The sequence below is a fragment of the Spermophilus citellus genome (genome assembly GCF_964194105.1).
Source record: "Spermophilus citellus genome assembly, contig: SCAFFOLD_55, whole genome shotgun sequence".
Taxonomy (NCBI): Eukaryota; Metazoa; Chordata; class Mammalia; order Rodentia; family Sciuridae; genus Spermophilus; species Spermophilus citellus.
The window spans coordinates 2,749,155-2,774,662 of record NW_027672793.1 but is presented as its reverse complement, the minus strand read 5'-3'; the positions used below and the strand labels follow the sequence as shown (position 1 = coordinate 2,774,662).

The 25,508-nt window shown below is 35.6% G+C and overlaps 1 long non-coding RNA gene across 1 annotated transcript; it reads left to right on the top strand.

Moving 5' to 3' along the window:
* Positions 1-602: 602 nt before the first annotated feature.
* Positions 603-5,236, top strand: LOC308640612. Its single transcript, XR_014020312.1, has 3 exons — positions 603-689; positions 791-924; positions 5,108-5,236. It is a non-coding gene; the product is annotated as an uncharacterized lncRNA (long non-coding RNA).
* Positions 5,237-25,508: the final 20,272 nt, after the last annotated feature.

Here is a 25,508-nt window from a genome sequence, read left to right as displayed (position 1 = left end):
CCCTGATTTAAAAAATTAATCTGTAAGAGAATAAGGTTGCATGGGAAATGGATATAATGAAGTTGCATCTGCATGGGGAGCGATGTTTTTAATGTAAATAGCCAAAGAGGATTTGGGAGCAGATAAAAGAAATAACAAAAAATATTATTTCTGAAGAATTCATTTCTCTTCTGGAATAAAGCCCTTGACCCTATAAAGAAAATCAAACTTGTTTAATGAAATCTGAAATGGGACAATAAGAAAATGGTAGGGTTGATATCACATGACACTCACCTCAGTCCTGTTGCATATAGATGGTGACTCCTGCTTTTAAGTGGTAATTTATAAAATGTTAACCTTGAGACCTGAGTAAGTGAATTTTGTTTGCAGGGCCTGGAGGCTGCACTCTGAAACTGTCTCATTATGGCAAATAACAGAGCAAGGAGGGAGATATTCCACTAGTAGAGGTCAAAGTTCACAAGCAAAGTGCCTCCATGTGGTTGTCACTGCACATTTGCATTTTATATATCATTTTATTTTTTCACTGTGCTTTAATAATCATTTTAGCTATTTACCTTTACACATGCAAAATTCACAATTTGCATCTGCAAATATATACTCCTAGATACATCTGCCCACCTGCAGCATAATTAACTAACTGAAATTCTTTGACATTCTAAGATGTAAATACCTTCCTCGCCCTGATGCTGGTGAGTCTGCAAATATTAAACATTGATGCACGATTCCCTGTTTTAAGACAGTGCTTTACCTCTGCCATTTGTATATTTAGGAAAAACTTCTTTTGGCACAGATCTGAAAATATTCTGGAAATACAAAGGGGACTCTGATTCTCCTCTTAACAAAGGGCACTATTTCATCACATGAACACAGAGTTGCTAACTGATGGCTTGTAGCTTGGTGTCCTTTGAAGATTGTTCCGCCCAGGTAAGCTAACTCACCTAAATGTGTGACATCTTCCCAAAGTCAGGTCTTTTTTTGAGATCATCCTACATCCAGCAATTGGTGAACAAAGTGGATCGAGTTATTGCTCCTTTACCCCTAATTATAACTTTAGGATAATCCTACAGATCTGTCTCTGCTCCAGAACTTCCTTTATGATAGCTTAGGGCTTTTCTAATTTGGCATTACAGCACAACTTCTTATTCTGCCTAATCCTTGGTTAAATTTATGGGTAAGTGAGAAAGCACTCCCTAAAAAATTCTTCCTACTAATCTCCAACTGAGAGGCTCCAGGGGAACTGACCTGTAAGAAATGAATAAAAATAGATTATTAACCTAAGGGACTTTGGATTTTAAAAAATCCTGAATACCAACTTAATACTTTGAGTAACCCTCACAGGAAGGGTGGCTACCCCATCACAGAGATAACCAAAAATGCTAAGCAGGCATCAGCATTAAAGATCTCTGAGAAGTGGCTTAAAGCACATTATAATGATCTCATCTTTTGTCCTGATACATGCTTTTAAGCATTTATTTCATGAGACAACAAAAATGTCACAGATTGTTGTTTAAGGACATGTTCTTATAAGTTGTAGTGAAATAAGAATTCTTACAATTCACACAACTATCTATAAAGAAAGCTTGATAGACATTTTGACAGATTAGACAACTGTATTGTATTTTCTCCCATGTATGTCACATTATATTTCTCTCCTGCGATACTTCTTGTCATCCACAACTATGAGATACAGACAAAACTAATGCCTCTGTCCATTTTACAGATGAGCATAAATGCTTAGCAAAGGTAACTCATTTCTCCCCATATATAACTGGAGATGAGCAAAGGTTAAACTGTGATGATTCAAACCATTAAGTGATATGAGTTGGTACACAAATAGATCAATAATCAAAAAAAAATGTAATGAGTTGCAAGTAAAGGACTTTTGGCTCCTTTTTGTTGACCATATTTGCTTTTCCATGTGTGCAAAAATCCCTTTTGGTTTAGGGTGGTTCCTTAGCTGCCCAAAATTTTACACAAGAGAAGGAACATTTCTAATCCCATAGTCAGGAAAGAATTAGGGAATTCCACAAAGCCCCCATTTTTTTGTTCTTTATAATCACAGATATCTCATTTAAATATTTCAAATAAATTAACATTCAAATTAATTTTAATAAAAAGTTGGCATCACCCTGGTCGGTAATTATTTTTGCCTCAACAGTCTCCAAACCTATATGGCTGGCTTTATGGAGGGAAGAATAAATTATTTCTGGGTCATATCTCTGGGTGGCAAGAATGGCAGATCTGATATGGGCCAATCTTCTCACTTTACACATAAGGATGAAAAAATTTGTTCTTTTTTTCTACAAATACAGACAGAGATCTGACTCAAGCTGATTACATAATGTAGTGGTCCTCAGCATTCCTGAAGATATCTGATATTGCTTAAACACATCTGTTCCTGGCAGAGATATCAGTATTCATGCAGCATGGGGAAAATAAAAGGTCAAGAAACTGGTCAAGAATTAAGTACAGAACTTTATTCTGCGTTGATTTTTCCAAAGACCAAGAAAACATCCTGATATGGTTTGCATTTGGAATGTCCCCCAGAGACCCATGTGGTGATACCTGAGTCTCCAGCTTGGTGCTGCTATTGGGAGTTGGTGGAAACCTTCAAAGGTGGGGCCTAGGGAGAGTTTTAGGTCACTGGGAGCACACCCTTGAAGGCAACTGTGAGGAGCCTTGCTCCTTCCTCTTCCTCTCTTTTACATTCTGGCCATGAGGTGACTGGTTTTGCTCTGTCAGGCACCTTCCACCAAGATGTGTTGTCACAGACCTTAACCAGTGGAGCCAACTCATCATAGACCAAAACCTTTGAAACTGTGAGCAGAAATAAACCTTTTTCTCATGGAAAGTTATCTCAGGTATTGTTTATAACAGAACGCTAGCATTTCCACTATTTTGGAAGCTACTAAACTTCAAAAAAAGGAGGCATAATAGGCAGACTCTTGTCTTCCTCCTGACTAGCTCTGCATTTCCTCATTTGATTAAGTTAAACTACCCAACCTCTCTAGTGCTTGAAGTGTTACACAGAATTTTTTAAAATGTTGTAATGTCAGAACATCTGTGCATATTCTGTGATGAGTATTTATTTTTTGATCATGGCCTTGGGATGACCAGGGCTTTGATTCAATCTGAGGGTCAAGTTCTGGTTTGCTACATCAGTCCCGTTCTGGGGCCTACATCCCACACTGCAGAGTTAGCAGCCACTGGGGGCACATTTTTTCTCCTTACAGAGGTGAGTAGGTCTTAGTGAAAGCAGAAACACTAAGGTCTAGACTTGCAGATAGCACTCTATCACTTTCACTTTCATTCCAGTGGGAGAGGAAATTCATCTGCCCAATCCAAACATCAGTGGTTTAGACAAGTATACTACTCTCATGGAGGTGTAGGGTAGGGAGAAGATCTTAGCTGAATGTTCACCTAGTCTACTACAAAAGAAACAGAACAAACTCAAACATATCTAAAATGCTCCAAAAGGAGAAAAAAAAAGATAGCAATATTACAAGAAAAAATAGAATATATTTTAAAAGTAGAAATTTTGCTCAAAATATATTACAGCTATAGCAGAAGTGTTTCTTTGATCTGCTTGGTAGCTGGCATTCAGAGATCTGGGCTTTAACGCTCAGCCATTGCAGTGTGAGAGTTAATTGTCCTCTCTGCTTAAAGAACTCTTGAGGCTGTGCATCGATTTATCTCCACTCTCCTGGTCTCTCATCATCCCTATGTGCTCACGGCTGCTGCTTACTTGTGACATGCATGACTTCTTGGATTTTACTTATATTTTTTATTGCTTTCTCTCACTGGATCATTTTTCTTCTCCTAATCCTACTCCCTTAGATTCTCTATATGTTTTTGTTATGGTTTGGATCTAGAATGTCCTCCAAATGTTCATGCACTGAAGAATTTGTCCCCATTGCAGCAATATATCCAGAGGTGGAGCTTTGGGGAAGTGTTTGTATCATGAGAGTTCTGACCCTATCAGTGGATTAATCCATTGATAGCTGGATGGATAACTGAGAGGTGGGGGAAACTGAAGGCAGTGGAGATAGCTGGGGCAGGTAGATCACTGGCGGTGTGCTCTCTGAGACTATATGTTGTCCCTTGCCCCCTTCCCCCACCCCATTTTCTCTCTTTCTGCTTTCTAGCTGCCATGATCTGAGAAGCTACCCTCCACCATGTCCTTCTGCCATGATTTCCTGCCTTACCTCTACTCCACAGCAATGGAGCTGACTAATCATAGACTTCTGAAATGATGAGCCTAAATACACCTTTCTTCTAAGTTTTTACTGTAAGGTATTCTTGTCATAGCAACAAAAAGCTGACTAACCCAGGTTTATATTTAAACTCACTAGAAGTGAGAATCTTATTACTTTATCACTGCTCTCTTTATTGGGCAATGTTCAGAGGCTGCCAACCCACTGAAAATAACCTGCCTTCAGATCACATGCCTATTTCTGTTCAGATCAGCTCACTGCTGGAGTTAGTCACATGATATGAAGGACATTACATACAACATCCATCCCTATAGGAAATTAATTTTTTTGTAGAGTTTTAGGTGTGTTGATTTCTTTGAGGAGGGAAGTGTGGACTTGGGGAAGGAATTCTGAGACTTCTTAAAAGAGTCCTTTAACTGAGAAGTTCTTTACTTGGTCTAACAATGGAGATAGTTAAGTTACGAAATGAGGGAAGAAAATACAGAGAAATGGTGAGGGGGCGGTGAAAAGATCTTCCAAATCTGACCTTCTATGCTTAAATCTGTGATATTACTTCAATCTCTATTTCTCCCAAACACATATGCACATAAAATCGATTTAAATTTAGTTCCCACTTACATTTGAACACCTTTAAGAAAATAAAAGTTTGAACTCCAAAAGATAAAATGTATATAGACAAAAATACTATCAATGCATCACCTGGAATCCTCGGTTTAGTATTTTCTCCAAGTATTAGCCCCCTACTTTTACTACCTCTTCCTTTGTGTTTTCAACTGGGAACATCTTATTGTTTCTACCCATGACTTTTTGACCTTGTAATTCTGATTCTTGTTCAGCATCGATCTCCTGTTTTCTCTATACTTTCACAATTCAATTCTGTTGCTCCCTTTCAGGACTTACCTGGCCCCTGAAGCAACTGGTAGGCTGAAGATTCTACTATGTAAGCCTTCAGGTGAACACCATAAATAAGAATCAGCACACACTGTAAAAAATGCTGTCATCCAATAATAAATAAATGTGCATACAATATTTCATTTACTTGAAATTCTATGAGTTACCTCATTTGCAATCAATGAATTGCAAAAAAGTGCTGAACAAATATTTTCTTAAACATAGCAATATTATGCTCAACAACAATGAAAGCCATAAGAACTACACATGGCTAAATGATTTGTTTTTGCCAAGAACAATGCTTAGATGAATGATCATATTCAATCTCCACAGTTATCTTCTCTTGGTGATTATAATCCTCATTTAAATGGCACCATAACTTAAGGCAAGCTAAATAACCTATTGAGTCTAATTGGTGGCAGAGTTGGGTTATTAACTCCATATAGGTGTTTAATAATTGATTCATTTAGCAGATGCTTAAGTGACTAGATGAATGCTTGAATTAGGCTGGAATAAAAGGCTTGAATAGGCAGGTACTAGCATGAAAACTGTGAAAGTACCCAGGGTCTTGAATATCTTCTTATGACTGAATCTTTTATAATCCATAGTACAAATACTTAGAAGATTTTGAGCAACAAAGTGATACTTTAAAAATCAGTTTACTGAACAATAAAAAAAATATATTTAATGTACTAAAAATAGATTTGAGGCAGTAAAGTCAACAATGAGCATTGTATAAAAATCCACATAACAGTAATTTTAACAACAGCCATGGAAATAAAATAGGATTAAGGGGAGAAATTTTGTATAGCATCATTCATTTCCAGAACTGGGAAACTGATGGACACATAACTAAGAGAGATGAAGGAGTTAATAGCATTACAACTGCCTTTTTCTGCAAAAAAAAAAATATTTCAAGATATTCAATTGTTTTAGGGCCATAATTTTGAAGATTAATTGTATTTGTTTACATCTGCCTTACAATAAACAAATACAATTAATATTCAAACTCCAACTCTCTATTATACAAACTCCCTGTAAACTCTTGATTTGGCCAGGGTCCACTTTTTTAATATATTATATTTGGAGGATTTACAATGTCTTTGTAATTGTAGTGCCACATAGTCATGGTATTTTCACTACTCTGTACCCACAACCCAGTGAATTTCCCATGCCTACATTCAATAAATAATTATGAAATGAATCAGTAAGGAAAACTCATTAGATCCTCAAAAAAGTAACTTTGAGTTTGGTAACAACTTAATTTACCTTTGAGGTTAAGGAAATAGCTTGGACAACTTCCTTATGGTCACAATGCAACATGGTAACTATTGAGACTTGAATCCATGTAGTTTTCTCTGAATTGAAATTTAATTTAAGCATACCCACCTGTTTGATTGACATAACAAATACCCTCACCAACTGATGAGTAAAAATTAAATACATTTATATAAATTCAGGCAGGTAAAACTGGGACAAAAAAGAAAAAAAATAATGTAATACTCTGTTGATTGAATACAACTGGTATGCAACTCATGTAGGTGTATAATATGCTGCTTCATCTCATGCTATTTTGTTGGAATGAGAACAGTGGGAGACATGCTCCCCTCTGCTATGACATACCATGGCAGATGTTCACCTGAGTGCTCTCCAGGTGAGAACCTTAACCACCTGCAGCCAGAGTAAGAGATTCAACCCCCAGCTGAGAATTACCACTGCTTCTTGCATGTGAAAGAACTGTTGCCTACATATCACATCTGAAGCAAATAAGCCAAACAGAAGCCAGTGTCTCATAGGTAACTGCCCAAATCAAAGAATCTTTTTTTTTTTGGATAACAGAATTCTTAGAAGTAACAGATACATCCATAATTCATAACCTGTATTCAGATTCTATGTTTTTAACTGCTGTGCTGTTTGAAATTGGTATTCCACCAAAAAAAAATCTTGTTTCTTTAACCACAGAGATTTGGTAAGAAGGGAGTGAGATACAAGTCATATAGACACGGGTTTATAGCTGATTTACTTCTGCTGTCAACAGCCCTGTGGTTTTGATTTTATCTCAATATTTCTGAGTCACCACATTCATAACCCTCAATTGAGGTAGGAAAACAACATTATTTCTACTCATTACATTTAAAAGCACTCTGATTCTGACTCAAGTATCACCTAATTATTTACTATATTTTATCAAATGTTTGCCATTATAAGCATGAGGAAGGGATGCTGGACACACACGGTTTAATTATCTTGTGGAACTGAGCAAATAGAATGAGTGTTGTAAAATGGTTAATTAAGGAATAAAGAGATGATGTCTTCAAGAACTGATGTTCTTGAAATGTTCCATTTTTCTCTCTTATCTTTACCAAGAAACACACACACACACTCACTCCCCCAAACACACACATTCTCATCCTCCTGGCTAAAGCAGGTTCAGAAGAGAAACAATCTCTATGGGTATGGTGACACATACCTATTATCCCAGTGGCTTGGGAGGCTGAGGAGGGAGGTTGGAGAGTTCATAGCCAGCCTCAGCAAAAGTGAAGTGCTAAGCAATTCAGTGAGACCCTGTCTCTAAATAAAATACAAAATAGGGCTGTGGATGTGGCTCAATGGTCAAGTGCCCCCAAGTAAAATCCCAGTACTCACCTCACAAAAATAGAGGAACAATCTCTAAAAACAACATCACTAGCAAGCTGTCAAATTGCCTTATTACACTATGGTTCAAACACTTAGATATTCAATGCACAACTTGAAGGAACACTAAGACATCAAGACAAAGTAGCTATCCTCATGTTGCTTCCAGACCTGAAAGATATAAAAATATAGGAGCCATGCTGACAGAAAATATAAGGAATGCAGATTTAGAAATTATGCCATTTCTAGGATCTGTTTCATTATAATGCCAGGATAAAGGAGTTCCATCTTCTTGCCAATTATCATTGTCCTTTTGTAGTTAGTTGATACTCAATAGATTCTAATTTACGTGCAAATTAGTTAGCTTGGTCATATTTGCCAGAATAAGAAATGGAGGAAATCAGAGAATTTTAGTTACTTGTGCAGCTTGTAACTGACTGAGCCAAACTGCAAAACCTGTGTCTATAACCACTAGACACACTATCATAGACCCAGCTGTACCAAAAATTAGCATATTTCACAGAGCATGTCTGTCATTACTACTCTAAAACTGGTTCTCAAATACTTAAATGTGAAAGAAAAAAAATGAAAGAAAAGAGACAAGCATGTCATCTGCTGAAATCTCCATTTAGCACACTCTTCTACCTGAGCTACTGATGCTTTTAAAAATGTTCTGCAATCAAGGCAATTAAGAATTCAGCCCCACCCGCATGCCTGACCACCCTGGAGTGCCTCTATTGAGCTTATAATAAAATCAGAATCACTTAACTAAAGTCCAACATGCTTGGCCATTTTTAAATAGAGAAAAATAATTAGACAAGCCTTCCTAACAGCCTGTTAGATAAAAGATTTAAAATTATAGACCTTTATATTCTCTAGTGCATATCAATTTTTTTCTAATTTACCAAATGGTGAATTTTAAAGAAAAGGCAAAAATGAGAATTTTAATGAACTCAACAAGCACTGGCCTTCTGGAGTGTTGCTTACTTGGAATATATCAGTTGATATTAAACTGAGACACTTTCTGAAATGTAATCCTTTGAACATGTATCAGTTTTGCACAAGAGGATAAAGGCTGTCTTAGGAACAATATACCTTGGAAATTTTTCTAATTGTTATTTTAACACACCTCAAAAGCTTAAGCAATGCATTTGGGTAAAATGATGGATCTTCTGTAAGAAAATCTAGCAGGGTTTAAAAGGCTTTATTGAAGGTCATTTAGTTCTAAGCATTGGGTATGGATCTCACATTTTTAAAAGAAGATACTAATTTCAGGTTAAAAATAAGGCTTTGTCTTGCTGTCCTGAAACTATAATAAAGGACATTTGAAATAAAATATAGAAGAACCAGGGAGTAGAGTAGAGTCAAAATAATATAGTACAAACAAATATTCAGACTGGTATCCCCACATATTTCAAACTTATTAATAGAATAGGCACCAAAGCTTTCTTCTCAGGATTTCCAACAGAATACTTTCTAAAATAGCATTGTAAATTGATAACATTCTTATAAGTAAGAACAGTCCCTATGTTTCTTGAGCATTTATTATGTGTCAGGAACTGTGTTCAAATTCATGTTCACATTAAATCATATCCATAACTATGTTGAGTAGATAACCTGACTTTGTTGCTTTATAGTTTTAAGAAATGAAAGTTTTCAGAGTCTTGTATCTGTCAGTGGTTAAGTCTGTAATTAAAATTAGTTCTGATTTACTCCCAAAGCCATGCTGTTATTCACAGTACTGCCTATTCCAGCCTTATTACTAGATTATGTTTAGGGTTTTCCTGCTGGAAGGAATTGATTCAGTGTTGAATTCCACCATCTGAGGGAGTTCAGCATGTTTTACTGACTTAATAAATCACCTTACCCATGGAGGAATCAGTGAGATAAAAAATCAACCCCAATTTTACAACCTATCTTTAGACCATTACAGAATCCTTAGGGTTCTGAGATAACTACCTGCTCCCCTGTCCTGCTGTTGTAATCAGCCAGTCAACACTTAGGTTTTCTTATGTAGGACAATATGAAGAATTGGACTGAAATGGCAGACCTGTGTGCAAAGTGTGCTGGCTTCAAAATTAGGTCACTTTGGTTCTAATTCCAGACTAATAAACATTTAACCTGGAATATGTCAACTCTTTTGCAGGCTTCCATTGGTATTCTGGAAAAGGCTTTTAAAGGTTCTTTAGTGCTGACTGTCTACATCTCTTCTCAACTCTGCCTTCAATGGGGTCATACTGGTGGTAGTTTAGGTTCTGCCATGACCTCAAAAAAGATCAGATGATATGCGGAGCCCACCCTTCCCCCACCAACAAGTTGATAAATGTTTACCAGCACATCTCCAGGCAATTTCCTTATTGGTTAAATAGCTTGCATTAGGTTAGGGCTGGCAATCAAGTCACACCTAAAGATACACTTCCTTGGTAGGCTAGTAGCCTACAGGTTCTACAAGGAAGAAATAACTTCAAATAATTTATAGATGTTTCCAAAAGAAGAGATCTCACTTCTCTTCTTCCTAGAACTGAAGTTTACTTCAGATGCCTTCATTGGTCTTATAATCATAAAGCAGTCATGCTGAAATATTATTAGAACCAGAGTTCTGCGGCAAAACCACTCCTGCATAGGTGCTACTGCTGCATAATACTTGGCATAACTTTCTGCCAATGCCTATTAATGCCAAGATTCCTATGCTGCTTCTTCATCAGGGAGAAAGAAGCTGACCTGAACTTCTGTTTAGAGACCCAGCAAATTTGACAAAAGGTAAAGACAGACATTCACTGTCTCTCTTCTGTGTATAGTACACAGCCATGGAAATCACAGCCTATTATTCTTTAAAGTGGGGAACTTCAATGTCAGAGATGGTCCAAATTTAGACTTTAACACTTACTACTACAGTTTGACCTTGGATAAGTTAGCTAGCACCCATGAAGCTCAATTTATTATTTATCCATAGTATGAAAGTGATAATATTGACTCCCCATGCATGTGGCTGATAATAAACAAAGATACTCCTCAATGTCTGTTACAGTAAAAATGTTATTATAACTGAGTATTATTAATTTGTTAGGAAATGTTTCTTTTTCAATAATTCATCATTGTTTTTCATAGTAAAGAATTTATAGAGTTGGAAATGGCTGAGGGATTTTACAATATTCATGTCTAATACTCCATATCAGGTTTTTAACTTGGTATGTAAAATAAAATCTTTAGTAAAGATCTGTTGCCCACAACAATGTACATTAATGCAATCTTGGGAAATAAAGGAAAATGGTTTTAGGGTTTTTTTTGGGGGGTGGGAGTGGGGGCGATGACAGAAGGTAGGTAATAACCATGGGGAAGTAAGCCAATGAGTGTCAATATGAGAAGAAACTTCTAAATTGTACTCTCCACACTGAGAGAGGCTTAGCAATCTTGATTAATGGAAAGACCTCCCATAGTAAATGTCATGGATTTATGATCCGTTTTTAATTGAATATTAAAGCAAATGATGATTCTCAAAATTCATGCATAGGTTTACCCATGGTTAAAAAGAGGTCTACAAAAGCATATTAAAATCTTACAGTTAATACAATGAGACCTGTTAATGGAGAACAAATTTTTCTCCCCTGATCACAGATTTAAACAGTTGGAAACTCAAATAAGTAACTGGAGCAAAGACTGACTTCATGATTTTTCCTAAAATTCACCTGAATGTTTTCCTAATAACGCTGGACAGTTTGTTATTTTCTTTTTTCCCTAGGTCCAAAATGGGGCAACAGTTTTTGATTATTTTTCTGAGAAATGGTAAAAGGACATGATGCCCTAGATGACCAGAATGGGGCTGGGCAGGAGGTTGGTTGCTTTGTGATAAGACAAAGATAATTATAGAAGCTTAATGATTTGTTCAGGTTGTAAATGTGGGGGATGCACTTTGCTAACCTTGCTATTTTATTTTGGATTTGTGAATAATGAGTAATTTGTTTTAGGGCATTCACAGGGTTTAAATGTCACATCCAAGACCACGACCTCGTCATTTTTAAGTGCCCGGGTAGATAGAATAATTGTTATGAAGGCCAATGGGTGCTTTCTTTAAATTAAAAGGTTTTTAGAATATGCTTGAACTTGATAATATTTCCATAATTGTTTGGTGGAAAATATTTTTAAAGAATTATTACTTTAATAAATGTTAAAGATGAAATTAAAATGTGTATCACCATGCAAAATGAACACTGTGGTAAACTTTGTCTTTAAATGTCACTTTTAATGGAGTCTTCTACTGAAAGAAGTATAGTTTTATGATCACATAAATATTCTGGTTATAAAGTTATAGCATTTTATCCATATTTGTTTCATACCATTGCACTATTATATTTATTACTTTATTTTTTTATTTAATTTAATTTATTTATTTACTCTTCACCCAGTGGATTTTCACAAAGAGATTGAAGTGACTTACAACAAAATAAAAGCAAAATCAGTCCTTTGAACTAGAAACAAATGGGCCAAAGTATGGAGTACTGGCAAACTGAGGAAAATAATGTTACCAGGTAACATTACTAGAGAAGGCTGCAGCTAAGAAATTACTGGAAAATTCATAGCAGCACAGGCAAAAGTAATATAATGGAGGATGAATTTCGTTCTTATATTTTAATATTAATAAAAGACCAGATTATCAAATATGATGTTTCCATATGCTGAGCTCTAAGAATTTTCATTGCAGAGATTCTGATTTAAGTCATCGATCAGTTATGTTTATATCCTACCTAGAGTCCATTTCTAGGCTGCTGCCTCCATTCCTCAGCAGCTCTCATCTGTGTCTTTCTCTGGAGCATTTCTTTGCACAGAGAGGAAGCACTTAGAGAAGCACAGGAATTCATGCTCCCTTCTTTGTGGGATCGCTTATAAAAACTGACTGGCCCACGTACTATTTATCCCAGTCCTACCCATGCAATGGGCAACCTTGTAGAACTATTCGAATCCAGAGCCCCTAGGAGACCAGGCAGAGATCAACCTGCCCAATCTGCTGTTTCACCTCACTTTGTCCCCTTGCCCAACCTATTTCATTGACTTCCTCCATGTATTTCCCCTGAGAATATTCCCTCAATAAATCATTTGCTCAAAATATCTTCCTAAGACAAAGTAAAACACATTTTTGTAAGAAGAAATAAATCATTTTCAATAAGATGTTTTCTAAAAAAATTGAGAGAGGCTAGTTTTTTTTAGACAGCGAGTTCTTGATTCTTCCCTTAAAACCTGAGGAAATAATATTAATTCATAAGTTTTTAAAAGCTTATACAAAGTATCCTTCATCATGTTTCTAATTCTCCCTTAGGTTTGCTTTATATGTCTTTTTATTCTGGCTTTGAACAACAGGAAAATTATTTTGAATTTGTCCAGGAGGATGAAATAATCTGGGAAAAAAAAAACTTTTCTCTTTAACCAAAGAAAAAAAGGTTGAGGGTAAGGCAGTTTAACAGAGAGTTTGAGGCAGTTTTTGGATTCTGATCAAAAAAGTACGTGAAAGGAGTCCTCTAGACCTGTGTTTAATCTTAGGAATCACCACCATGTAGCTCAAGATTTTCAACAACTAAATGATATCTCCTCTGTTTCATCATAAAATGACATGATAGTAATATCTACCCAATTGCCTTGTAGTAAAGACTAAAAATAACACATGAGAAGTCTCTCAGAGAGTGAATAATAAAATGACTGCTTAATGACTCAGTCATTTCTTCATACACCTCATTTTTAAGTTAACAGTTATGATATTAAAAAATACTGAACCATTACATAAAGTGTTTCTGAAAGGAAAGTCTACGAATAGGAAATAAGAGACAGAAAGACAAAAACAAAAAGAAGACATAGAAAGAAAGAGGAAGACTAAGGAAAAGTCAGAGGAAGCAAAATATTAGTCTATGATGAGTTCATAATGGCCTTTAATCATAATTGTCTAAGACTTAGGAAATAATAGCATTCATCAACCCAATAAAATATGTATTATTTAATAAAAATACTCCAGGAAAAAGGTCACAGTATTAGAGGGAGATGGGTGATGGTCGTGTTCCCTTACAGTGAAACATAGCATTAGGGACTTGGAAGTTTAGTTCATGTGACTCCCTACAGTACATGTTTGTGATCTTGAAAGTTATCCCTGAAGTTAATGATTCAAACACATTTTTAATTGTTTTTAGTGAAATATTTAATAAGTTGTTTAACAAATGAAATTACTTCTACCAGTCAGGAGAGAGGAAGCTGAGTAGCTTGCATCTATAGGAAAGTCAGGACAGGAATGGCTTTGAGTTCAAGCCACAGCAATTGCCTAGACAATCGCTGTGAAAAAAAAAAAAAGTACTCCCCAATCTCTTACAGAGAGCTCCGAAAGAATGAAGAGCCCACCCCTTCCTAAACAGCACCTCTGGAAATGTCTTTTTTTTATAAAGAGGACTCCAGGAAGGGATACTTGGAAATACATCTCAGTTTATATTTGGGTATTTTCAAGCCATGTTTAAGGATTCAAAAAGGTCTGTATTAAATAGAAGATTACTTTGTTTATTTGTTGAGTGGATAGGTTAGGGTAAAAATTGCATATCTGTCTTAGAATGATAGTGATATCAGCTTATCCTATTCTTCATTACATGCCCAAGTTTCTTGAGAGCTTACAAGTTCTCAATAGGAAGAAAAATTCAGCCTGGCTCATTTCAATAGAGAGTATGGAGCCTGCTTGGAAAATAGAACTTGCAGGGAAGGAAATAGTAAATCTGCCTCTGCTGACAGCCAGTCTGGTAGTTTCCTTTACTGAGACTTGAACATTTTTTAACTAACTCCTTAAACTCTTTCAATTTCTTCCCTATTTCAGAAAGTCTATTTGCTAGCCTGGCATAATGAGGACACATAAGGTGTATAAATGTTGTCTTCAGAATCATGATGTTATGGAGATATCTATTGCATTGGACCAGTACTATTCAATGCTGAAAAAAATCACTGTGAGACCAGGGGACTCAGAAAGACATAGGCAGTCGAGTGTCTCTAGTTGGAGCCAACAGTGTTGCTCAGTCAAGTGGCCAGGATTCCTCTCTCTAGTAGAAATTATGCTCTACCAAGGACTGAAGATCCAAGCACACCTGTGAACTGCCTTTCAAATCTCAGACTGAAGGGTGGTGGCAGAGTCTGAGTGCTCCTTGAATACCACCTTGGAATGCTTTCCATGTTATCTAACAGGGATGTCAACATTACTTGAAAGTGTTCCATGTACAAAAGGCTGAACTCCAAACCATAGGGCTCTTTGCACTCAGCACTTTGAGTTCATAGGTAAAACTACGTCCTTGGGTGTCAGCCAGGCCTGATATCAACATCTCAATATCTAAACCCAGGTATTACACAGAACAAAAATATCCCCTCCCTACCACCGTTCATGTGCACGCACACATGCACGTATATGCAATTATTTCTTACTCCCTGAAGATCAAACTCTGCAAGGACAGTCATCCTGTAATTCACTGTGTGCTTTATCATCTAAGAATGGAAAAGTTTTGACATTTTATCTCAAGTAAGGGAAGCCAACTAAATTTATGCTTAACTATTTTTTTGAAAAGCTATTCAACTTTTTATTTGCAAAAAAAAAAAAAAACACTAGAAAACAAGAACTCTATTTCAAGGTTATTTTCTGTCCTTGTTCATCTGTGAAGCCTTGCCAAATCCTCTAGCTAAGAAAGATAAAAAGCAATTCAATCTAGCATATCTTTTTTTTTAGGACCCCCCACATTAGAGCCTAATTATATTTGAACGAGAGTTTTCCAAACTTATTTTGGTCCTTTTAATATCCCCTCCAACTAGGGTTCTGCAGAGCATAATCTTTTAAGTGCTTGACTGCAAGGTGCATTATGTGGTTTTTGCATCTTATAAGACTATGTAAAGTAGAAAAATGAGAGTGGATAACTAAAATTCCCCATGCCTCATTTCCCCCCTCTTCTAAATTGAATTAATAGAATCTGTCGTATTTCTTTCTGTCTCACGACCTTGGGGAGGTTTAAGTAGAAATGACCTGTAAAAAGTTTTTATAATTTGTGTATTCAGTTACTGTTTCAGGAAAATTAAGTTTAAAGAAAGTACATTGCCGTTTAGAGCTTTCTTCAAACGTTATTAAATCTTGAATGATTGTACATACAATTTTCTATCAGCATGATTTTTCCAGGGAAACCGAGGTAGAGAGCATCTACATGTTCAATTAATACTAGTAATCCATAAAGAATGAATTGATACATGCATTTGTATGACCTTCCAAGGTCATAGTAAACTCCAAGAGTCATAAAATTTAAAGTATATAATTTAAAGTATATTCAGAAACAAAAACAAAACAAAACAAAAAAACAGAAACAGATTTGTTAAAGTGATATTTTAAAAATGTTATTACTTACCTAGTTTTACTCCCCTTTCATGAGGCAGAATTGTGACAGTAACAAGTGACTTGATTCAGATACTTGAGATACTTGTATATAACAGTATTTGGTGAATCTGAGTTTTGATACATTGGGGGCTTTTTCCATGTGCTATATATGCTAATGCTTGGTTCCTTCATCAAGGTCTAATGATATTATTTGGGGAGTAAATATTGGCACTTTCCTGGTTGGTATTTAAAATCATCAAAAATTTCTCCCCATCAGAATTTAACCACACTTCTAAGACACATCCTGAGGGTTTAAATTTCCCAACAGTGAAGGCAATAGTAGGACCATTTTTCTTACTCGAGTAAGTTGTCTATTGTGTGGAATTCTGCATACATTTTATTAACACCCATAACATCTCCCTTTGCCTTGAGTTTCACCAAACTGATTTGGAGTTGTGTAGTGCTGCTGTCAAGGGTTAGAATGCAAGATATTTTAAAATAAATATTTGCCTCGTCTGATATTATACACATTTGCTTTCCTGAAGGAGATCAAAAAGAAAAAAAAATGTAGGAAGAATGAGCTCTGAAGGGAAAAGTTTCAAGATTTAGAATGAAGGTCTTCCAAACTCTAGATTTGTCCCACCACAATGACTTAGTCTAGGCATTTAGTTTATAATAAGTCTCATTCTCTGTATTCCATCCTCTGAACTGAAGGCAACTCTAAACTCAAATCTTTTTGTAAAAAATTGCAGAAATCATTTACAGCAATGACAACATGCTAGCTGCAACTGCTCCATCAATTGAGGAAGGATTCATTTTGGAAACACACATGAAATCATGAGCCTGTGTTGTACATGCATCACCTCCAAGACATTCAACACTGATATTTGTTAATATTATTACTTTCCCCAGTCTCCTTATCTATAAAATGTGAGAAATAATGAAACCCCATAGTTATCCTGCATACAGATGATATAGTGACCATAAAAAAACTAGCACAGTACCAAAAAGCATACAGGCATTATCCCCCTCATCATCCAATCACATGAAACATCACTTTCTGTGTAATTATGAGTCAACATTCCACAAAATTCAGATATTTTGAGAAAGCCATACAGTACATCAAGTTGATCCAAAGTCTTTGCTTTCTCCTAAAAAATATGAAATTTTAGGGTTTGATTTTATTGTTAGTATTTTTCCTGAGACCCAATATGGTACGGATGAGGCCTCAAATTGAAATAGTTATTGTGATATCAAGATGTCAAAACAGTTGCTGTGTGCCAGAACAGAAGAGTGTTTTTCATGTTTATATTCTAAGAAAGGGGTGAAAAAGCATCCCATTTTTCTCCTCTTTCTTGACGCTAAGGAATAGACCATTCAGTTCATAATAAGTGTCACCTTCTGTATTTTGGGATTTATGGCAAGTGTATCCCCAGTTATAAGGAAATCATTTTTATTTTCAGGTAAAGCTTTAAAAGGTGAAATAGATACACTCCCACCATTCATCTGACTTGATACATTTCCGTTCTTAACGTTATGACCCTTCACTTGAAACTTCCCATTTTCTTAGAAATCACTCACATTTTGCTTCAAGAATGAAGCTTAGTGCCATAGAATTCTGTCTTGCTTAAGAGAAAAGTCTGTCTCTCTCTCTCTCTGACTTTCTCAACCTCCCCTAGTTGTCTCTCCTTGCTGACCTGTGTGCATCTGACTCTGAGCCAGGTGCACACAGTGACACACATATTGGAGGGAAGCACTCAGAGGTCTGGGAGAGGGTAACTGTCCAGCCAGAGTGTTGAATTCAGAATTAGAGGAATATGTTTATGTCATCATTAATATGGGGATGATTCCTTTTTTCCCCATGTCCTATCTCTGCGCTCCATCAGTTTCAGGGAAAACATAGATGATCTAATCAGACTTGGTGATCTCATTTAGACATTTGTCAGCAAAATGTTTTTGAGACATTATTTGGTTGTAGGGGCGGGGGAGACCACCTAGTTTTCTTAAGAAACAACAATTAAATAATAAATTAAGATCCTAAACAAGAGGTTTGGGCTCAAGTCAGGGCTTGAGGGAAGAGGGACAGATGGGCTTGCTGGGACTGCAGTAAGCCAACAAACTAAAGCAAATCAGACTAGAATGACAAAGAAAAGCAGGAGGAGCACACAGATCAGTCTATTTTGCAAAGCCTTCTTTCAATCAGGATCATTTTGTTCCATGATTAAGACATAGATCCAATGTGTTGATGTTCAGTGCTGATCAGAAATAATTCAAGTTCTGGGTAGAGTGAATTTCACAATACCTACAGTTATTTAATATTCCAGTAGTGAGATATCCCATCTTACCATCAAGAATGATTATTTTTTCATCTGCAATCATCCTTCCAATGCATACAATTATTAGAGCAGTTTTGGTGAGTCAAGAAATTATTTCCTTATGTCCACAGTAGGTTTTAGATTTTTTGATTTTTCTATGTTTTTCCAAGGCTTTACTATGGGAGAAAGAGTAACCAATAAGGTATTCAAACAATTGATTCTATTAAGCTTCTGTTATTGCCAACATATATTTGGTTTTAGTTTTTTTTCTGTTATTGTTTTCCTTGGTTGCTATCATTTTCATTGCACAGGTCAATCTATGTATCTAAGGTGGAACACAAGTCATTTCTGTTACTATAAAAATAGAATAAATATTTTAGAAAACACACACTATGCATTCTATCAAATAAAATTCCTAGAACAATATAGATGATTTTCATGACAATCCTGTCTTACCACAATTTACTTAATTTTAGTCTCTATTTCTGTTTTTCCTTGTGTCACACTTCTCCCCAGTATTTAAGGTCTATCTTAGTGCCTTTTGTTTTCTACCACCTCCAAGTTAAGGTTTCTATTACTACCCACAACTTATTCTCTGCTAATACCATGCAGACAGATAAGTCTGCATATCAGCAGTTCTAGCTCTGAAATAAGGCTTTCCATTTTGGTATAGTATCTGGTGTGAAGAGAGATCCTATAACACCTTTATGCTTTTCACTCATGACTTTCTGTTTATTCCCAGCATGAATTTGATTAAATAATGAATATTTCCATGGCCCACGATCATCTTCTTTCATTAGAGATTGAACTTTAGACTTACTCCAGTAGACCCACCATTAAAAAATTCCAGAGTGAGCTCTATGAATATTTTCTATTCTCTGACTATGACTTTAGAGATTTACTTAGTCTCACTCTACACAGATGGGTTTTAATATAGAGGATCTGAGCTCTGAAAATAGGTAGAGACAAGAATATGAAAGCCTTATTATGATATGCTAAAGAGACAACTCCTAAGAGTTCATATGATTTGAATGTCATATTAAACCAAACTACTACTGGGACCAAAAAAAAAAAGATTACTAAATACAAAAATGTTTTCAGTGGACATTTATGATACTTTATTCTCATAGTCCCTTTCTCAGTCTCTTAAAAGAAGATTTAATTTTAATAAAACTGCCATATCTTCTGGTCTATTTTCAAAAGTTCACAGGATATGGCTTAATCATGGTATAATTATCTAGACTTGTTTTTTTTAGCAAGTGGAATTCAACACAACTGCATTTACTTATCCCTTTATGACTTCTTTTCATCCATAAAAGAGTGTCCTGTTCTTTGACCCCTTAGTTCTGCAAGGTCTCCTTTGGACATGTTTCCAACCTACTGTCCTCACCCAAAATTAAATATGCCTGGATTTAATAAAGGTTGATTATATACTACTATAAAATGTATATAAATATGCATTCTTTAGGTTTAGCTCCCTAAAAAAATGATGAATGTTTAAGGGCAAAGACCACAGGAGGTTTTTCTTTCTATTTTACAATATTATATACATGGCAAGCCTTCATCATGTTATTACCACAATGAATTTAAAGGGAAGCTTATTTTTACTTTAGGTCTCCAAATTAGATTTGCAATTGTCACCTAAACTATACTTCCTACTGAAAAACATTACATTTTCTTTTCTTTATTCAGAAAACAATTAGTCATTAAGAATATCAAACTCCCAAGGGCAGGGAAAAAGTATTTAAACCTCACCACATGTGGTTTGCAACAGGATTTTCTAACTGCGGAGACTAATCAAGCACACTGAATGCTCTAAATGTATTTTCTGTTAAACAGGGACTGCTGTAAGGCCAACTGCTTTGCACTCTTGTCTTTAGACTCATTAATTAACTAGCTGCTGTGCAAAATTTATTCTGAAGAAATAAGTTAACTCAAGATAATCCAAAAATGAATTGGCTTTTAGGACAAAAACCTGTCTCCTTAACACATATGCACATTGTGAAATGGTACAGTGAGAGCTGTCAAGTTGGTGGTTTATAAAATCAAGGGGACAGTTCTGATTGAGAATATGTGCTGGGTGGGAATCTAACTTCACCTTCATAGATTTTATCTTCTTGATTGAACTCACTTGTTGGTTCAATTAAAAAGTTCAAATTGTTTTGTTTACATAAGTTGATGGTTAACTCATTCAAAATGTTGGAAAGCACTAGACAATATGAGTTAGAGAAAGAAATTCCAAAGAGGAATTCCAATTGTGTCAGAGATTGCCTTTATATTTTTTATGCAATATTTTAATCTTTTTTAGTTTTCTATCTTTATCTACTTTTCTATCTTCTATGAAAAATACAAAGATGGATCTGCTAGCAAGCTTTCCTTCTCAGATAGACACATACATATGGTAAGCAATTCTTGAGTCAAATTTGAACAGAATAGAACATTCGGTAATCATCTTTTCCTTAGCCTCCTGAGGAACTGAAAACTGAGATCATAGTGCCTATTGATATGACTGGGGGACTTTGTTCCAGGAATCGATCTTACTGCTTGTGTGACCTGAAGTCATAGCAATAGCATCTGTTTTCATTCTTTCTCCAGCTCTGATTTTATTATAGTTCATAGTATTTCTTAATTCCGGAAGCATATCCTAAGGCACAGTTCTCCTGTGACAGATACTGGTAATTGTGATTCCAATAGCTCTTGTCAGAATCTTATTCAGCTCTGTGTGTGCGGGTATAAAAGTTAGTAAATTGTTCTGACTCCTCCTTGTCAAGCCATTCCTGGACTCTTGCTGTGAAAGAATCTAACACTTGTATCCTGGAAGTTCTTGTTGGCATGCTCAGATGCTACTTGTAACATGCAATGTGCTGATGCTATAACTGGGAATTCAAACAGCTGTCAACACGCATAGCTGCATTTACTGGAATGCCAGTTTGTAGATTATATATTCATAAGAATAAATATATCAGCCAGCCTTGAAATTACCTTATTTCCTTTTTTATTGTATCACCATGTTTAATATTGGAGCTAGTTAAATTTTTACTGTTCATGAGAAGAAAAAGTAAAATAACAACCCCAAATCCATCTGTAACCAGATAGGAAGCACTTTCCAGTATGATATATATTTCTCATTCTTTGTCCTACCACTGGCATTTATCTCGCCATCAGTATGTGCTGTTTGCTTAAGAAAAGTGTGAGCAGCCTTTCCATACATTAACTCATTCACAGGAACTATACAAAACATTATGCTGAATGTTTTGGCATGTATTATCTCATTTATCTGAAACCGTATGAAGCATTTTTGTATGAAACACTTCCCCAATGGTAGGAAATATTATCTAGTCTTACACATTTATTTTAGATGTGTCTTAACCACTATAGCTCCTCATTTGAGATTGGAAAATGCTACTTAGAAGGATGGGAGTAACAATGGGTAGTTGAAATGACAGGAAGGTAGAAAGTATTTAGGACAGAATGAGAGTCAGAAAGCTTAAGAATGAGTAGGATAATAGAGGTATTTTGGGAGAAGGTGCTAGTTTTTTCTTAAGACATATCCAAATACAGCTACCAAAACCTAAAAAGAATGTGCTTAGATTAGAAAGAATTCATGATAATTTACTCTTAATTATTGCTCAACTAGATCATCTAAAAATAATATATTCCACATAAATGTCACCATAACTCATGTTCACATATATAATACATGTGATATAAATGCATATTATATATACATAATTTGATTTTTATTCAAGATTTTTAAAAGTTTACTATAGAATTATTTCAATAACAGTTTTTCAGTATTTGATATTTAATGGCTCATTTTTTTGCCCTCAATTATTTATTGGCTCCCACTGAAATTATTTACTCTTTAAAACCAGGCCTGCAGTATTCTTCAAGATCTCCCCCTTAGATATTTACCCAGCCTCACCTCCTCTAATACCTCACTTCAAGCATCAGTGTCTGGCAATACTAAATCATTTCCAGGTAACTGAAGACACCTGAGGTCCACTGCTACCTTTATTTATTCTTCCGTGTGCCTCAAATCATGTCTTTCTTGTTGTTCAATTGCAAAAGCTCATCCTAGCCTTCAAAACTCAATTCAAATGTTTGTTCTACTTAGAAACTTTCCTTAATATCTTGTTAAAGATTGGGGGTCATACCTGCTTGTATTGAGAATAGGTATATTTCAACTAATTACCTAGTATGCAGTGGTTTTCATTTCCACAAATATGTCTTATATTAAATACTAATTCTGAAGCATGGACAGTTCCTTCTTCTTACGTTGCTAGCATCTTGATGTTGTCCCTGTTCTATCTAGATAATTCATGACTTATTTGTTGTGTAAATAAATGAATAATATATTCATAGATGGGTAGATTGATGGAGAGATGGATAGATGGGTACATTGTAGGTGGATGTATGGATGGGTCAGTAGATGGAAGGATAGAGATGGAGGGAAAGATGAATGGATGCTAGGGGGGTGGATGGATGGATGCTGAGTGGATGGATAGATGGGTGAATAGACAGAGAAAGTTTTTTTGTATGTAATATTTCTAACAACAGAGTTTTGTAGAAACTGAAATTACTACATTTTTCATCAAAAACAGACAGATCTATAGCATCTAAATTCTAATTTTTAATTATTTAAAACTATTATTTTTTATATAACTGCACTGAGAGTACATTCTCTCAACCAAACTACTTCTAAAACAGAATCCAAAAAACTGTTTTAAAAAAAACCAAAATGGTGGCTTTTTGGCTTTTTGATTGGAATTAATTATCAACTCTAATATATAATCAATAAACAAAAAATATGATAAGAACATTTGTTTCAAATAATGGTCATATACACTATGATCAAGATTTTCTTTTCTTGTATTTCCTCCTGGTACTTTTTTCCTCTCTTTCAAAAAAAATATTTTTTATTGCCTTTTTGGGAAAATAATGCTAATTTTCCCCATGATTCTTAACTCATGTGCTTTGGAAAACATTTTCTCCCCTTCTCTTTAACATTCTAGTTATTTGCAATAATTACATACAGAAAAGTGATGTGAAGGTCATTCTCCAGCATCTGGAAATGAAGACAGATTTCTGTCAATTATCATGACAGAGATGAGGCACAGTCTATACTGTAAGCAGGTATTTGACAACAGTAGGAGGAATAGGAGAGGCATAAACTAAACAAAAAACACAGGGCACAGGGCACTGGGAAGAGACCCTCAATCTGAATGAGTTACAAAGGGCAACTCTTCAACATCGCTGTTGTGGACAAAGCAGAGGAGGCTTTAAAAAATACTATCTTCCCAAATGACTCTTCTTCTCCAAGAAAAAAATGAACAGCATCTACCTCTGTTGATAATTACTGATATACAGGAAGATGTGGGTCTGCTGCCAACTGTCACATTGGAATGTGGAACATCAGTCAATCCTTTTGCAAAACATTCAAGATAACATTAATTCACCAGTCTTGCTTCCTCATTCACAACTTTGTTCAAGGCCCGAGGCAAGCCTGGATTTTCAGACAATAAGGGAGATGTTTGTCACTCCTGGGGTTCATTCTGCCTCTGGCCCACTAGCTGTTGCTTAGTGATAGATCAGTGAAGGAAAACATTATGCAGCAATGAAAAATAGATCTTGAGCCACCGCTCCTCTGTTCTTATTCCTTTGTTCTACATTAGTGGCAAAACTCTGGGATTCATTTAGCTGTTATCATTGGTTACTGAATGGCTACTGTCTTTCAGACAGCCATGATGGAGTCACCTTTGAAACAAGTGCAAATAAGGAGAAATCATTTCCCAATATAACCTCTTAGGACAGCTTTTGATAAAATGGTGCTTTCTCAGAGAAGCTGCCCAGAATGTAGATTACATTCATCAATAACAAATGAGTAGTTTTGACTTTTCTTTCTTTCTTTTTTTTTTTTTTATTTTCCCCTCTCTAGGAAATGAGTTTATCTTCTGGAATTTCTAAGAGGATTTGCTGAAGGAGATAAAGGGGTCTAAAATAAAATACCAATTTTTAAAGTTTTCAGGGTTTTTCTGTGTTATAATACCTAGTGTGTTTTATCACATCTTATTTTATTTTTCTTTTATTTATTTCTTAGGAAAGCCTCCTAGATAAATCTCATGCACTCTGACAAAAATGCAAGTTTTGACTACCGTCTTGTGATTCCCTCATGTAGACTCTTTGCACATTTAATAGGAATATTTCCCCTCTGCTTGTGCTATTTCTTCTAAAGTCAATGACTTTGGTATGTCTTTCAGATCTCAATATAAGTATTTCCATCTCAGCCTTGGAATAACGATCAATAGTTTGTGATTTCTTCCACATAATTTAATCCATTAGATTTATTGGCAATGCTAGTGCCAAACATCAGATCTTTAATGAAAATGAAGATTAATATTTGGCCAAGTAACCTCAAATCAACAAACGTCTGAAGCATTTGTGCTGCCTGCATTGAACATTGATTTCTTTCTCCCAAAAAGCAATATCTCACAGTAGAAAACACTTTCCTGAAGCCTATTCCTTTCTACATGAGTAGGAAGGAAGTGCTTTGAAACACTCATCGGGGAACACGTTTTCTTTGAATCTCAGCTATGTCTTTGCCTAAAGATGCAAGCCCATGTCAAAAGCACACTTTACATTTCACATGCATAACCCATTTCCCTTCCAAAACATCTTGGTGAGTTACAGCAGACATTATTTTGTTTTGCTTTACTTTATTTGGGTGAAACTTAGTGCAGTTCAATCAATTTTTAATGTAATAAGGAGAGTTTTAGTAAAAGTGCACAGTAGTGTAACTAAAAAAAATTTAACATAGAAATCAATTCCATCACCCCACAGTATCCCATTCTGTGTCTTGTTTCAGACAATTGTTCCCCACATTGCCTGGATCCTGACAAAAACAGATTTTTTTTTTTTTTTGGTATCGATATCATTTCACCTTCTATTTTCTGGAGGGGGAAGAGTATTGAGGTTTGAACTCAGGGGCACTCTACCACCGAGCCATGACCCCAGACCTGGGCTTTTGTCTGTGTATTTTATTTAGAGATAGGGTCTCACTGGGTTGCTTTGTGCCTTGCTTTATTGCTGAGG